Here is a 17,584-nt window from a genome sequence, read left to right on the forward strand (position 1 = left end):
GATTCATTAATCACTAAGCAGTGTTCTGATCCAAATTTACTTTTCCCGGTGGAACAAGTACCCCAATGGGTTGACTCAAGTATTCCAAACCACTTAATAGAATTCCCAGTGTCAATTAATACCTTATCACTGTGGCCTGCTGAGAGTGCCCTAGGATGATAACCACTGTGACTCTGCTCTCTGGGGACTCATGACAAATCCCTGGAGCCAGCCAATCATTGGGCAAAGTACAGAAGTTACCTTGCTTCCAGGGTATCCACAACTTAGGGATTCACGAAGTTGCTGTGTCATTCATAGCCAAAGAATATTAGTGGTTGATTAACCTGACTCATCTCAAAATATAGCTGATACCTATATGATAGTGCAAATTGGTTGAAATCAAAGGGGAAAAAGGAAAAAAAAAATCAAGTTTCTCAAGGGTAAGGACCAGCTTGTATTTATCTCTGCAATTCTACAGTCTAGCATAATTTTTCCAAACTAGAATAATTTATTCTCTAACTATAGAAGTTTTTTTATAGGTTTTAAACAAACCTATAAACTTATGTTTGTTTAAAACAAACATTAAGTTACTTTCTAAAACTTAGCCAAATTCTATGAATTCTTCCAGAATTTTATGTGCTGTTATATTTTTATATATACATGTATAAAGTACATATGCATTAGTGAAGTGAAGGTCGCTCAATCATGTCTGACTCTTTGCAACCCCATGTATTATACACTCCATGGAATTCTCCAGGCAAGAATACTGGAGTGGGTAGCCGTTCCTTTCTCCAGGGAATTTTCCCAACCTAGGGATTGAACCCAGGTCTCCCACATTTGCAGATGGATTCTTTACCAGCTGAGCCAATAGAGAAGCCCTATGTGCATTATATTTATACAATCATTATAATAAAATCACATACATGATCTGTAAAACATGTTTATACTTCAAGAAGCATTCATTTATCTCAGCAACTGAAAGAGAGTAGAGGCTGACAGACCTTCAGGACTACCCAGCCAACCCTGCCCTCTTTTCCATGAATGTGGAACTCACCCCAGACTCCCTCTAAGACCATTATTCCAGACAACTTAAATAATCAGGATGGCCAAGAGATAAACTTGCTTATCATCCTGGCCTTAGCAATTCTGTAATAGAAAATAGTATTCAAAATTTTCAAGATTTTTGCCAAGTGCTTTTTGTGACAGTGACACTCTTGACCAGTTAACAGTAGTCTCAGGCTATTCAGATTTTTAGGAGCAGTGGTATATTTCAGTGGTCAGCATAACCTATGCCTGAAGAAAGCATTTATAAGACAGGAGGCTCAGTTAGAAATGCTAGCAAGTGACCATGCCCAGAGATTTTTCTCCATCAGATCTGGAAACCTAAACAGGAAGAGACATAGAAACATTGATTTAAAACTAGATGGCATTTGTTGTGTATGTGTGTATTCGGATTAACAGACTAAAAGATTTTGTTCCTTACAAAAGTCTGGTCTTAATTTTATCAACCATACCGCAAATATCTGTGACACTGGTGTTAGGCAGATTGAGTAGGACAGGGTAGAGCCATTGTGATCCCTCATCAAGTTATCAATGCTGTTATCCCATGTCTGTCTGGTCCAACAATGCCATTTACTTGTGAGACGAACAAGTTATTTGAAGGATTTTCCCATTTTACTAAGAGACTATCAGTTTGTCTTCTCATGATGATATCGGTTGACTGATAATGCCACAAAAGAAAATTAAAAATCCTTGTCATACTTCAATACTTTATCCAAGTTGTTTTACAACCAAACTATTTTCAGAAAGGCCAGTTCTGACTCTTAAGCAATGCGAACATTTGCTTTACAAGGAAATTCTCAAGCAGGAGGTAAGCAGTAAGAGGTAGAATTGAGCTAGATGTGGACAGGACAAGGTGCAATATTCAGTGTGTATATCAGGTTCAATTTTGCTTAAGAAATGAATTTCTCCAGCTTATATTTTAATTAGCTCAAGCAACTGCATTCAGGAGCCAATAACACAGACTTACGGGAACTGAATTACTGAAAGGGTTCTGAGCCCAGGCTCTAAATCACAGGCCTTGAGCCGATCTCATAATTAACACTGAGCTGAAGCACTGCATCAGATGCAGCAGAAAACACTGCCAAAGAGCGGACGGGGAAACATGGCAATCATTAGACCCAGGCTGTAGCATCTCAGGGACTACAAAGCTTTGCTGAACATTGGGAAGTCAGTTACATCAATGTGCTAAGCAGTTAATGTCCTGTCAGGCACATCTGTGTTTACTACCATCAGATACTCCCAGCTGTTCACATTGCCTCTGTTTGATGGTCATTCTGGGACCTGCCTGATGTTGAGAAGCATGTTATTAGAGAAGTAAATCCCTTACTGAAGATTGATCAAGGAGGGATGTAAACTCAGGGGTGCTGGAGTTGGTTCATAAAGTCGAGGACAGAGACGTGTACTGGCAATTACAGAAGGTGAATTTATTTAAGACTCCTGATCAGAGCTTTTAGGGGTCTGTTATTGCTTTGGTGTAAATTATGCTTTGAAATCATTCCTGTAGTCAGGTTCTTTTAGGGCCCCTCAAATAGATATAAACCATTCCTCTCCTGTAGGGAGTAGAAGCAGACAGATGCCTTGCTACTATATAGATAAGGAAAAAGAGCCATTGAAATGCCAAGAGCAGCCTCTTAATCAAGCACCTGGTTACTGAGACCAGGTGCCACGTATTTAAAAGAGAAAGGGAAATGTGTCCATGCTGAGGATCCTTAGTTTGCCTCACTCAGATCCTCGCTCACCCCTTCCCACCATGCTCTGTGCTCAGGAAGCTTCTCAGGATTCCTGAGCCCTCTGGCTTCCCCTTGAGCTCAGCCCATGGTGCCCCTGGCAGGAGGCTCCAGAAAGGTAAGACAGCATTCTCTCCCTCTTTTTGGCATGCTCACCTCCAACTGGCTCTGTGAAAGGTCACAGAACAGAAGCTCTGAGACCCTTTTTCTGGCTTTCTTTGAACCTAGGGTGGTATCTCTAGCTCTGTTACTCTTAGGGCACTATACCGTTCCCCGTGTACCATCTCCTAAAACCCTGCCCACCTTTTTTCCTCTATTAAACCTTCATTGAATTATCCTAGTCTGAATGTGCTAGTCTGTTAGGACACCAACTGGCATAATATCCCTATCCCAAATAAGCTTGCAGGCTCTCTTGTGGAGAAAACTAATACCACATAAATGGCAACAGATCAAGACCTGGATGGTTTTGCACATGAGCAGCCCACCTGAACCCATACAGATCTTAATGCTTCACCAGGGGAACATGCAGTCTATGCTGTTTCTCTTAAATCTCTCTCTCTTTCTCTCTCTCTCTTCCTAATAAACTCCTAGGACAGAGAAAAAGGGAAGAAAACTTGGCAAGTCAGCATCACTCTGGACACAGTCTTACACAGACTTTTACCATCAATCCCAGGGGCTTTCTTTCCCATTTCTGTTGTAGCTCTTTGTGCTCTCTGTCTCCATCCAGCCTAACAAGAACTCTTTGGTATCCTCTGGACAAGAGATACAATCTGAAATGACTCAAAATATTCTGGTTCATGCAGAAACTATACATCCATTTTAAAGTTAAACTCTGAAATATTCTAGCTTGTACTCTCTTACTACTGTTTAAAACTCTAGTTGGCCATTTTGGTACACTCAAGCATTGGTTAAAAGAGTTGGTTAAAACAATTTAACATAAATGCAAAGATATCACACAAAGCAAGAGGAACCAAGCACTTTCCTACTTACTTACTATAGCTATTCTCTACTCATGCAATTATATCTGGTGCCCAGTTATCAAGGGACAGGCTTTGGTTTCCATCACTAACCAAAGTGAACTTTAAATATGGATATGAAGAGGAAAGGGTCTAATGGTGATAATTGCTGCCTTCTTGACAAAAACTTTCATTGCTCTCAAATGCAGTACTTGTGCATTTTCTGGAGTGACCCAGCAAAGCCAAATGGCTCAGAATCTTCAGGAAACTCCCATTGGTGAGAGGAACTTCCAGCTGCTCTGCACTGCCTTTATTATCAGCTATGGACCACCTTCATGGAACTACTCAAGGTCTCCAAAGGTACAGCAATTTCTTTTTTGGCAACTTCATTGTCAGACAACCTGCCTTCTGGATATGTTGTTATCACTGTAGTCAATTGATGTTTCTGACATTGTTCTTGGCAAGATTGGTTTCCCCCAGACCTGCTCAGAAAGAAAGTATGAAAAGCCTGACACTGTTTTATGCGCTTTTCCTTCTTGTGTGTTTTATTTCACAAGAATGGAGGTGGGGAAATTATACTTTTTAATAACATGGCACTGCTGAATAAAGAAAAGGAGTGCCATACCTTTACAAAAATCTGTCGTTGCCAGACTTTCTCAGGAGAGTCCTGGGATATGTGAAGTTTTAGTAGATAGTTTGAAATTATTTAGTTTACTTTTAATCATACATAGTAGATTTGCAAAGTTTAATTCATATCAAAACTTGGGTATGCAAAGAATATATGAATATTTTGTCTTAAACTAACCTGAACTTCCAACCCTGTCACCTTCCATTCCCTCCACTCCCCAACTCTAGCAAATTTCCCATCTCCCACCTAATAGGAAAAAAAACATTGCTCAACGTTCAACCCTGCTTAAAGTGTAATCTATACTGGTCATTTAATCAATCTGTTAATAATGTTTCATCTTTGGAGTAAGCATGATTTTCTCTGAGGTGGCTCCCATGCCCTATTGCTTTCCATGTGATGTTGCCTGGGCACATTGGTTGTAAGAGGTGATTTACAAAACCTTCCAGGAGTGGAGAAGAGTTAGGGCCCTTCTACCCAAACTTTCTTGCCTTTTATTCATCTATGTGTGGCTTACTCTGAAAGTGTTCTTAGTTAAATTCTATGGGTGGAATAACTTGTGATCTTGACTCAGTTTGATTGGAGTCTATTGGTATTCTTAGGTGGTTCTGACCTCATTTGGGTTTGTGCTCTTTCTCCAGACCTCTATGTGATGTGGCTTTGACTCCCTTTAGCCCTAACTTGGTTATCTCTGAACGTACCCATGCCAGAGAGACATCTGATCTCCCATCACCAATCCCTCTAGCCTCTTCTTCGGTCAGACTCTACTACTACATGCTCTGTCTACACCTGATAGGAACCAGGGATGCTTTGGAAAGCTAAATATCAGGAGTTCCCTCTACCTGGATATGGTGTCCAACCAGACTGCCATGACCTATCCTTTATCAGGATAAGAAAGGCTCCTCTCAGAGTCAAAAATGTAGACAAGGGCAAGAAATGATACCCTCAACATTCCTTTTGATGTGTTTAACAGGATTTCTCCAAGATGATACCCAGAGAGGAAACCTCAAGAGACATATATATGGGCATATAACTCTCCTTTCTATGTCTCCTCATGCAAATTTCCTGGGTCAGAAATAAATACATTATTTAAAATGCTTACTTTTATCTTTCTTATTAACTCTTGCTAAGCCCCAGGAGTGTCAGAAATATCTTGCCTGTATGTATAGTCAGGTAAAGTAATGCTAACTGTTGTAACACAACAACCCCAAATCTTGGTCACATAATACAGTACAGATTTATTCTCAGTCCCAAAACAGTCCAATGTGGACCAGTGTGTCATTAGAGACCAAGATGCTCTGATGCATGGAGCTAATCAGGATTCTTCCACTTCTAGCTTCATCATCTTCTAGGTTATCTGAGTTTTCCACAGAGCTCTCTGCATTTGGCTGCAACTGAGGAAAAGAAATGGAATGTGGAGAAGTATACAGGTTTGGGGGCTAGGCCCAAAAGTTATAAACAGCACTACATCCTCTGTTAGCCACTCTTTCAAAGATACCACCTTCCTGGTTATCCAGGAGCAATAGGAGACAGATGTGATGAACATATGGCCATGTGTCTGTGACAGTCTAGTGATACAGTCTTTTAACTGAGCCCACCAATATTGATAGTTGATATTGTAATGGTGGGGTAAGGAATGGGAGGAGATCCAAGGAATTTGAAATACCTGCTTTCAAGCTAGATTCCTTCTTAAAAGAAGCAATCCAATTTCCCTTGGAAATATGGGTCTCTGCTGTGAGCTAGAGTGAAGGTCTGATATGCAGGCAGGAGGAAAATACATTTTAATGATTTAAAAATCCCCCACTATAATATAATTTGAACAGATTTAATGACCCTTCCCCAAGGCAAATATGAATATAAGAATGAACTAGAGCATAGACAAAGGTCATTAAGAAAAGATAAGCACACAGGTTTAGAAACCATTTAGTAAAAGGGTTCTGAAGGTAAATCCTGCTCTACACACAGGACAAGCAACCTATGCTGTCAATCAGGAAGGGCCTCTTACTTGGTTCTGCTGTCACTGTCTTGAAATTCTTAATTTTTTAACATTGGGCCTTGCATTTCCATTTTGCACTCATAAAATGGTAGTATTTATGCCCACCTGTGAGCATGCCTAAGGGTAAGGGAATAGATCTAGATGCTAAGTGCCTTCAAACCACACTCTGAGAAACACTTTGGATTTAGTGCCAGTTCCTCAGAGGTCTCTGCATAATGGAGATAGAGGGGAGTCAGCAGGTGTTCTACTGCCCAGTTTTATTATGTGCCTCACGTTTATGCATGATATTTCATTTTCACTTCAGTCGTGTCCGACTCTGTGCGACCCCATAGATGGCAGCCCACCAGGCTCCGCCATCCCTGGGATTCTCCAGGCAAGAACACTGGAGTGGGTTGCCATTTCCTTCTCCAATGCATGGAGGTGAAAAGTGAAAGTGAAGTAGCTCAGTCATGTCCAACTCTTCGCGACCCCATGGACCGCAGCCTACCAGGCTCCTCCATCCATGGGATTTTCTAGGCAAGAGTACTGGAGTGGGGTGCCATTGCCTTCTCCTTTGAGAAATGAAGTCAGTGCTAAAATGAAGTTTAAAACCATTGGAATACAAAACTCCTCTTTGCTTTGATAGTATAAGAAAAAAGTCAACTATGGTGAGGTGAAAGAGATCAGAGCTGAGTTTATTTTCTAATTCTGTCATTTATTCACTTTGTGACCTTACGCAAGATATAACTTCTCTGAGTGTCCATTTATTTGTAAAATTGAGGTAATAAACTTGGTATGATTTTTGTTTTAATTGTATAAAATATGTGTGAGTACTTTAGAAATAATAAACCCACATAAAAGGCATTATAATAACATAAATGATTTTAAATAGGTTTCTTTATTTTAAAATACTTTTAATGAAAATTAATACAAAATTGATATTACAAGTAAGGGTGTAGGAAAGAAACAATAGAGCATACTTGATTCTACTTTTCTTGGCTACTTGCTGATTATAGGACTTACATGACAGGTATTATTAATAGCACTGTGTTGTCAACTCCTTATAAATATTAAAATAAGTGAACAAGATACCAGTTAAATGTGGTTTTCCCAAAGAGTGTGTAATTAAATAGCATTTGGTAGTTGATGGTAGTTTAGTTGCTCAGTCATGTCTGATTCTTGTGACCCCCATGGACTGTAGCCCTCCTGGCTCCTCTCTTCATGGGATTTTTCCAGGCAGGAATACTGGAGTGGGTTGCCTTTTCCTTCTCCAAAATAGCATTTAGTACTTAAAATGTTGAGAAACATCACTTATGTTCCCCATAGCTCCAAAGTATATTAACAGAATTAGAATCCTGGAACTCTGCATCAGTTGACTACCACACCCAGATATTTCTGAAGAATAAATGAATCCATTGTCAGCCAGTGTACTCTTAATGAATTCTAGAGCTTCTGGACACTCTGGCCTTCCACACTGGTGACTAAAGGGAGACAGATCTTACTTGGTTTTTCTTCCTTGATTTTGCTCCTTGAGCTGTAACAACACAGTGAAATGAAAACCCTATACAAGGATGAAAGGCTTTCTAGAGCAGAGCTTCCCTTGGTCATTTTTGTTTTCCCCTCTTTGGGTCCCACCACAGTTTTTCAAGGCCTCTCCATTTCAGAAGACTCTTTCCAAACAGTAGACAACTTTAAATCTCTCACCAGTAACTTGGGAGAGAAGAAGAAGGACAAAGTACTATGAAGGAATTTGAAGGGAAAAGGGAAAATATTCCAAAGAGAAAATAAACCACAAAGAAAGCCAATTTAAAGAGTACTCCACTGGCAGAAAAGCTCTTAATCTTTTTCTTTGCCAACTCTCCTGTAGAATAGTGGTCCTTTTGTCCTTATCCTTGATGTACACAGCAGATGTCCCCTGGCTGGGAGTAGAGTGTGATACAGATAGGAGAGACAGAGCCTTGAGTTCTCCATAGAAGTAAGAGTTTACAACCAATATAAATTTCTGATTTCATTTTGGTATATCATTCTTCTCCTGTCTTCCTCATTTGTGATGATTCCCAAGCAACAAATTGGTATACCTGGGGTCTCATATGACTTAGAAAAAAAATGCTATATTGACTTAATATTAAAGGATTTTCAGAAGGATTATTGGTGAGAAAACTAAAATAATTATAATGATAATATATGACTAAAATAATTATAATGATAATATAATGATAATATATCATTAAATATAATGATATAATGACTTTTGAACATGTCTAGTGACTAAGACCTGTTACATTATCCTACTTCACCTTCATTAGGTATAAAGAATTTAGGTATTAATATTTTCCAAATTTCCCATTGAGAAAATAGCGCTTAAGAGAGGTTAAATGGCTTGTCCAAAGCTGCATAATTTTTTCATGAAAAGGGTTAGGACTTATGCCCAGGATTCCTGGGAACCAAAGTCCATGCCCTCAGCCCTCTCTTTACTAACATATTCAGGGCATAAAAATAGCACGGCTACAGGAACCATAAAAAGATTTTTAAAAGACCACTAGACTTGGTAACCACAACTTTAAATTTATACCTAGGACTATAAAAAGGCAAATGTACTTTGGCAATTTTCTGGTGAATTTGTTCTGTGACTAGAGTCAGAGTAAATTAATCAGTCCTACCCGCTGGCTTGGTGATTACTAATTTCTTACTTCCTTTGAACAGTGTCTCAAAGCTATGTTAGTCAGAGAAGGCATTACTCCCCGTGGGAAAGAGGTGATTTTCTTAATTCTTTTTCATCCTTCAAATTGGAAAACACAATTTGAATTTATATCCTGGTCCTGCAAATCCACCGGAGGTCTCTTTTTTACAAAGCTTCTATTTTCATAATAAAATCCATTCATGCCATCACAAGATGTGTAGCTTGAACATTCAGTATAAATTGTACTTAATCATACTCTGTTAATATTTTTATCAGCATTTAAAGGTTTGTCTTTCTAAGAGTTAATAAGAAAATCTGTTCCTTTTACCTTTAGGTGTGCTCTTAATTCAAATATGAAAAGATAACTCTAAACAATTATAGCCCTCAGAATATAACAACAACAACAACAACAACATTAGTTATCCACCAGAATCTCTGGCAAATAAAACCATCAAATTTCCAAACAAAAAATTCCTGCTAGACCAACCACGAAAGTGGGGATGATAGTGGCCTGACTTACTACTTTATGGTTCCAACCTAGTGCAGGGCATGACATGTGGCAGATCATCACCAAAGAGTTTGGAAGAATAGATATAGAGCTACAAATCCTCTTTATACCCCCTTTCTCACATTCTGGGGCTGGCATTGCAGGAAGAAATTACCAGTGGTAGCTTGTTTTAGTTTACAAGATCTTCTCACAAGGCCTTTTTTATAAATTGAAATTTCAGTTTGATCAAATTGCTCCATCACCCAGTATCACTGATCAGTGATTATAGTCAAGGCATTGTGTCAGATTATACATGGTTCTTACCTGAAAGTAAGTTATGACCTCCTCTATGGGGACTTGTTGTTATTTTTGGCCTCCCCTGGATTTTGACCTGCTTCTAACAGCCACATACCTTAACAAGCTGTCTGTCTAGATATACTGGCTTAATAGAAATAAGTTTTAGCAAACCTGAAATCGATAGAATGTTACCAAGGGAAATAAAGTGACAAGCCACTTTGTATCCATGTTTCCCCTTAAGTCTTTTATTTATTCATTTCTTCTACATGTGATACAGAAACTCTAAATCTCCCAGTTCTCCCTTGCCAAACAGTTGCTGAGAAACAGGTAGCATATATGAGAAGGAGAAGGGAGAGGTCACAGAGATGACATTTTTTTTTTTTCTCTTCAGTTCTTCATATAGGCTTGTTCTGATTTCTTTTAGGCCTTAGGCCTGTTTTCAAAGCTGCTTTCAGCTTTATGTAATTCTAATGATTCCTTTTTAACTTGAGCTGCACATTACACATTGTTAATGGCAAATAAATGTTTCCACCATTCTTGTCACCATTGCTTTATTACTGGGTTTGTATGCGTTACTGAGTCCAATGGCAGAATCTCATTTCTTTGAATAGCTTTGCAATTTCGTGCACCTACCATAAAAACAAGCAAATTGACACCCTGCCAGGAGTAGCCAGAGGAGATCTTAGAAGAGAGTTCATAATGACACTGTTGCCATATTGCATGCCTGTAAATAATTCATTAAGTCAACCACCCTTTTGTTTTAAGCAAACACAGGCAGATGCCACTTTAAATTGGATTCAGACAACAGTCTTCAGAAAAGCATTATTGTAATATGACACTTAAAAAGAATAACATATTTGCTTTATTGATTTGTATAGTAGTAATACACAGTGATTACTTCTGTTATCCATTTTGCCTGACTCATAGGCTTTGTCTTTCACTTTTATTATTTTATATTTGTGTGAATATGTGTGTGAAATTTCATTGTTAACAGCAGGAGTGTGGAAAAGTAATGAGATCAATTCATAATCAACTAAGTAAACCCAGGTGATTTACCTGGTCAACACTAGGTCTGTAATGTTAGCCCAGAGGTGGAACTCGGCTGACTTCTTATTTTAGAAGAATATATGTAACCAGATTATTGAGTGAAATGGAACAGTTTCCAAATGAGAAGCATCTCTCTCATATTTAAAGGATTGATGGGTTACTGTCTTTTAGATGAATCAATGTATATATAACTGTCAAGTAAAATTTGGGGCCAAAAAGCAGGTTTATATTTTCTAAAAGGTAAGATATGTCTGTGTTGACAGGACAGTTTACTTCTTGAATTTATGTATTTATTTATTAATATCTCGTGTTCCAGGAAATATTTTGCCTGATTCACTCTGTGAAGGGGACATTGTTAAAAATCTGTGCTCAATAAACTGAGTCATTGATTATTATAGTAGTTTATAATGTAAGCTATACATTGAAATCACATGTGGGTGCTTTTATACACTACATATGCCTTGTGCCAAGGAGTTGTACTTTATTGGTCTCAATGGGCCCTGGGCAATAGATTCTATAAAAGCTTCCTAGATATTTCCTACATGAAGCCATGTTGAAAACTATTGCAATTGTCTGTTGACTAGATGTTCTCATTTATTTGGGATGATCATCATACCTGGGAAATTTTTAACACATTTGAATCTAGTTGTTAATAGAATATGTGATATAATTATTATCATAAAGATATGTACACAAATATAGAATGCTGGGACTGGAAGCAAATTTGGAGATAAGGCTTCTCCATGATGTAAATGAATAGAAGATCACAATACTAATTAGTATTAAGTACAAATTAACTAATATTCTTCTCTTTTGGAAACTGCTCCATTTCCCTTAGAATATGTCTCAGGATTTTTGCCCGGTTTTTATTCTATTATACATAGACTTCAGTTCAGTTCAGTCGCTTAGTCGTGTCTGACTCTTTGCGAACCCATGAATTGCAGCACGCCAGGCCTCCCTGTCCATCACCAACTCCCAGAGTTTACCCAAACCCATGTCCGTCGAGTCAGTGATGCCATCCAACCATCTCATCCTCTGTCGTCCCCTTCTCCTCCTGCCCCCAATCCTACCCAGAATTAGGGTCTTTTCCAATGAGTCAACTCTTCGCATGAGGTGGCCAAAGTATTGGAGTTTCAGCTTCAACATCAGTCCTTCCAATGAACACCCAGGACTGATCTCCTTTAGGATGGACTGGTTGGATCTCCTTACAGTCCAAGGGACTCTCGAGTCTTCTCCAACACCACAGTTCAAAAGCATCAATTCTTCGGCGCTCAGCTTTCTTCACCATCCGACTCTCACATCCATACATGACCACTGGAAAAACCATAGCCTTGACTAGATGGACCTTTGTTGGCAAGGCAATGTCTCTGCTTTTAAATATGCTATCTAGGTTGGTCACAACCTTCCTTCCAAGGAGTAAGCGTCTTTTAATTTCATGGCTGCAATCACCATCAGCAGTGATTTTGGAGTCCCAAAAAATAAAGTCTGATGCCGTTTCCACTGTTTTCCATCTATTTCCCATGAAGTGATGGGACCAGATGCAATGGTCTTAGTTTTCTGAACTTTGAGCTTTAAGCCAACTTTTTCACTTTCCTCTTTTACTTTCATCAAGTGGCTCTTTAGTTCTTCTTCACTTTCTGCCATCAGGATGGTGTTGTCTGCATATCTCAGGTTATTGATATTTCTCCTGACAGTCTTGATTCCAGCTTGTGCTTTTCAGTGTTTCTCATGGTGTACTCTGCGTATAAGTTAAATAAGCAGGGTGACAATATACAGCCTTGACGTACTCCTTTTCCTATTTGGAACCAGTCTGTTGTTCCATGTCTAGTTCTAACTGTTGCTTCCTGACCTGCATACAGGTTTCTCAAGAGACAGGTCAGATGATCTGGTATTCCCATCTCTTTCAGAATTTGTGTTGGCCAAAGTGGAGATGAATGTAAAACCATTGGGGCCAGTCTAGTGAGGCCAAGAGGTATAGAGATGAGGAAGCAATCAAAATGCTCTAGGGAAACAAGACCTTAGGTCTGGAAGGTCAGGGAGTAGAGAGAAGAACCACTGAGGTTGAAGAGTCAAGGATCAGTTATCAAAGTGAGTATTGAATAATACAGCAGCAAGAGCCCAATATAGAGTCTGGACTAAAAGTAATCAGTTTAGGCAAAAAGTTTTGGAACAGGCACAAAATTACAGCAGCAGTAATAGAGGTTGAGGAAATCAGCAAATGAATGGCATGCTTCCTATGTAAGCTCAGAGGAGATTGAGGATGTGGGTTGGCCTGGACTATAGGCAGAGGCAAAGTGGTGTGCCTGGCTAGAGTTAGACGGAGAGAGGGTGAGTGAAGCTGTTGTTAATGATCAACACAGCTCAGTCAGAACTTTGATACCTAGTACAATCCTTGGGGGACACCTTTTCAAAGGGAAACCCCTAACTAGATAATCTGATTATCACCATTAGTGAATAGAGTATTAGTACTGGATTTATTGGTTCCAGCAAGGCTCCTATGGTGATTAAAATGAGTGCTAACATTCATTCTGAACTATATAGCTAAGTAAACATTGGTGTCTCTCTTCTGTTATCATTTATAAGAAAAACAGTAAAACTAAAATTTTGAAATAATCTACTCTTCCCGTCACTTCAGTAAGATGACTATTTTTGTCATTCCATAGATTATATGCATCGTACATGTACTTCTTTCTTGATATTAACCTAATAAAACAACATTATCTCTTTTTCTTTGTAATACTTGATAGTGTACATTTTCCTTCCTGAAAAACATAGAAGTCCTAGAGTGAAATATTGTAAATGAACTGATAGGGATGAACTAGAAGAATGAGTTTATTTTTAAATAGATGAAATATATATTCTCTCTCTCTCTCTCTATATATATATATATATATATATATATATTCTTTAAAAAGAATTATTTAAAAGGAATCATTCTATAACATGTATGAATGTATAGCAGGTAACAGATCTTTAACTGTGCCTCCATAATAACTTTTGACGTAAAACTATATAAGCTAAAAGGAACGTTTATGCTAACTTCTACCCAACCATTCCCCTGCAACTTAGAATCATTTGTAATTAGTTGTTCCCAATTCTTTTTTGACTTGATAATATCATTTTTGTATAGCCTTGTAGAAATTAAATCTTCAAGTATTCAAGTAGTCATAAGAAATTGTTCTTCTATTCCAGAAAATTTGTTTCAATGTATTTGGCTAGAAAAACATTCAAGAATTTCACAACTCATATCAGTGCTGGGCATTAGTAATAGTCTAATATTGATAACAGTTTGAAATTGTGTCACTTATGTGATATCTATGATATACTGATTTTTTTTTCTTTTGAGAGCAAAAAAGATAAGCACTAAAATCTCTTTTGGAGAGATTTACATTAAAAACTCTAGGCTATTTTAAGTCAGTCAATCTTTATGGGAGAAGTAATAAATTATACAGCAATTCTTTTAATTTTTTCCTCCCAGAATTGCAAGTATTTGAAGTAAACAGTGCATTTACACTTCAGAATATGACTAAGGTCATTATTTCCCTTTTTTAATAAAACAAAAAAATCTTTCCACCTGGGCTCTAAGGCTCAATGTAAAAAAAGAATAGTCCACTAACTGATCAAGTCCAAAAAGAGTCTGAAATTTAAACTTATTTGATGATCAGAAGGACATAGTCCTCCACATAAACCCTGGACTGTCCGTTTTGTAGGGAGAGACTGAGACTGCCTGTGGATGAGATGCAGGGTCTAAGGAACAGTATAGGAATGTTTACAGCAACATTATTCACAGTAGTAAAAAATTAGAAACAAGTCTAGAGTCCATAAATAGGAGAATTAATAAATTGTGCTATAACAGAAACCCCTCTGCAATAAAAAAAAAAAAAACAAAACTGGTGAGATGCCCAATAGTATACTGATTAAAAGAAGTCTTCTACCATTTGTAAGGTGTTCTAGAGAAAAATCTATGGTGAAAACAAAAATAAGAACAGTGGTGGTTTCTGGAGGCCTGGAGGCAAGGTTTGACTGGGAAGGGGCATTAGGGAACTTTCTGGAGCCATGATCATGTTCAATGTGTTGCTAAAAGTTGTTGGTAACATAGATGCATGCATTTTTCAAAACTCAGAATGCACATTTAAGCTGTGTGCTTTTCATTGTATGTCTATTTTGCATCAAAGAAATTGTAAACAGGTACTGAACACTAACTAATGATATGCGTGCTAAAGTATTTAGGGGAAAATGTGATGTCTACACTGCACTTTGAAATACATCAAAAACTAAGATGGGTTGATTGTCTAGAGGGATGGGTAGAAAGTAAAGCAGGTATAGTGAAATGTTAATGGTAGAATCCAGGTAATGAGTTTACAGATGTTCACGGTAATATTCTTTTACCTTAGCTGCATATGTGAAATTTTTCATAATGTATCATTGAAAAACTGGGTAAGTAAGTGTTGAGAAAAAGTACCTAAAAATCGATAGGTGATTTTTCTTGAAATTTTAGCTGACATGCTGTTTCATATGATTAAATACATGAAGATGTCACAAAATAGTGCTGAAGTATCAGCATTAGCATGGAAGTGATTTAGTCTCTTATCATGCATGTCTGAATTGTGAACTTTACTAAGCTAAAACACCCAAATGTCTCTTTTTCTGTACATAATACAAGCATGTTCTTTGACTTTTTTACTTCAGGTATACTCTGCTAATTGACACTGATTTTTTAAAGCTAGAAACCAAAGAGAAATGAAAACATTCTTAGTTCTAGAAATCCCTAATAGATAATAGATTTGTTTTTTGTTTTTTAGCCAAGATTGGTTGTTGGCTTTTGTGGTGTGGGGGAGGCTTTTTATTCACTCTCTCTTTGGAAACAACCATCTAAAACTCCTACAGGTTCTCTCTATTGTCAAAAAATCTGGTCATGGGACTTTTCAATAGTAAGTAGTCAGGAAGATGGAAATGGCAGCCTACTCCACTACTCTTGCCTGGAGAATCCCATAGACAGAAGAGCCTGGCAGACCACAGTCCACAGAGTTGCAAGGAGTCCAACATGACTGAGCGACTGAGCAGGCATACACACGCAAAAATACTTATACTGATTTATCTGGAACCTGATTTGTATCAGTATGATTCCTTAAAACACCTCATTATTAAGTTGCTGTTTAGTTTCCTTAAGGCTGTTGCCACCTGCAATTTTCATAGCTTTTAGAAAGTGAAGGACAGACCGTATGTGGGCTGTGGGATGATTGATAATAGTCAACATTTTTGCAGTTTGTGACAAGAATGACAATTCTCTCAAGACACTGTTCATTGTGAGCCAATTCAACATATACTTCTAAATGTTTCTTTTGACCTAGATTTAACTGTTGTGAAATAAACGATCTTTCCATATAGTCTTATATAATGTCAGATCGTTATGCAATGTTGTCTCTGACCTTTAAATCTCCTTGGCTGTTCCCTTGCTGCAACTTGACTCTGCAAGGATGGAGCTGTTCTAGCAGCAACTGGAATCTGTTCCTTCAGTTTGTGCTGGTTTGTTATTGATGGAGCGTAAACAATATCCAATTGCTTTGCCATAAACTTCTCAAGGTTGATCCTAGCAACATTTGATTACGTGACACATGATGTGCGTGCTCAATCATGTCTGCATGGACTGTAGCCTGCCAGGCTTCTCTGTCTGTAGAATTCTCCAGGCAAGAAAGCTAGAGTGTGTTGCCATTTCCTTCTCCAGGGGATCTTCCCAACACAGGAACAAAATCTGGGTCTTTTGCTTCTCCTGCATTGGCAGGCAGATTCTTTACCACTGTATCACCTCAAAAGCCCACATTTGACTACACACACATTAAAAGCTAGGAAATTTGGTACAAATTTACTGCTGCTGCTACTACTAGTACTATGAATATAATAATAGTAATAAATGCCATTTTATCTTTCACTGTCCATTATGGTTCAGGCATTTTTATTGTTAACTAATCTATTATCTTTTCCTTTCTTCACTGTATGTATATCTTAAAAATAATAGAAATTTATTTTATATTTGCTATCTTTTCACCACTTTTTCTCCAAATTTTTTGTGCCAGAGAGAGAGGGCTGTAGGGACCAAGAAAAAAAGTCTCATCAAGCAGGAGAAGTAACCTCTAATGTGTTATTTATGTGATATTATTTTTTTTATTACAAGATAGTCAAGATGTCAAAGATGGATAGTCTCAACATATGCTCCATTTAATCTCTTTGATTGTTCAAAGTCAGGCTGTTATTAAAGAAAAGAAAAAGAACCTGCTTTAGTAGGAAGAATAGAAGCTTCTATACAACTTAGCTGAAATAGTATTCAGTCTTAACAAATAGCTTGTAGTACATCCAAGAAGAAAAAAAAATTCTCTCATTTTCACTAAAGCCGTGAACCTTGAATACATAAATGAATCACATATGCTCCTTTCTCTTTATTCTATCCTTTACTCTTTTCCCCTTATTTACAAGTAGAAGTTTTTACATTAGAAAAATGCATGATTGATCTGATTTATTTCATACCAAGTTTATGTCTATGCCTACCATTTTCACGTGCATTAGCACAAATCTTCTATTCAATTAGCCATCTGGAGTAAAGAGCCTTTCTTGTCTGCAATGTTTTATATACTGGAGATTTCAATTTCATCTAATTGCTTCACTGTAATCTTATTGTTTTCCTTGTCCATAGTATATGTTATATTTTTTGTTGACTCCGTTTCCCCTGTAAAAGATGGGTACCTTTACTGTTT

At 37.7% G+C, this 17,584-nt stretch overlaps 1 long non-coding RNA gene across 24 annotated transcripts in view; it reads left to right on the forward strand.

Moving 5' to 3' along the window:
- The window catches only part of LOC145509733 (uncharacterized), a 1,421,207-nt gene that overhangs the window by 912,987 nt on the left and 490,636 nt on the right, over positions 1 to 17,584 (forward strand). For 23 of the 24 annotated variants that reach the window (XR_014056364.1, XR_014056338.1, XR_014056346.1 and 20 more), the window contains one exon: positions 3,934 to 4,084. This is a non-coding gene — a long non-coding RNA (uncharacterized LOC145509733). Of the gene's footprint in view, positions 1 to 3,933; positions 4,244 to 17,584 lie in introns of those variants that run through there. The other variant, XR_014056369.1, reaches the window with a different exon arrangement.

This window comes from Giraffa tippelskirchi, chromosome 6 (genome assembly GCF_054371585.1).
Source record: "Giraffa tippelskirchi isolate mGirTip1 chromosome 6, T2T-mGirTip1v1.2.pri, whole genome shotgun sequence".
NCBI lineage: Eukaryota > Metazoa > Chordata > Mammalia > Artiodactyla > Giraffidae > Giraffa > Giraffa tippelskirchi.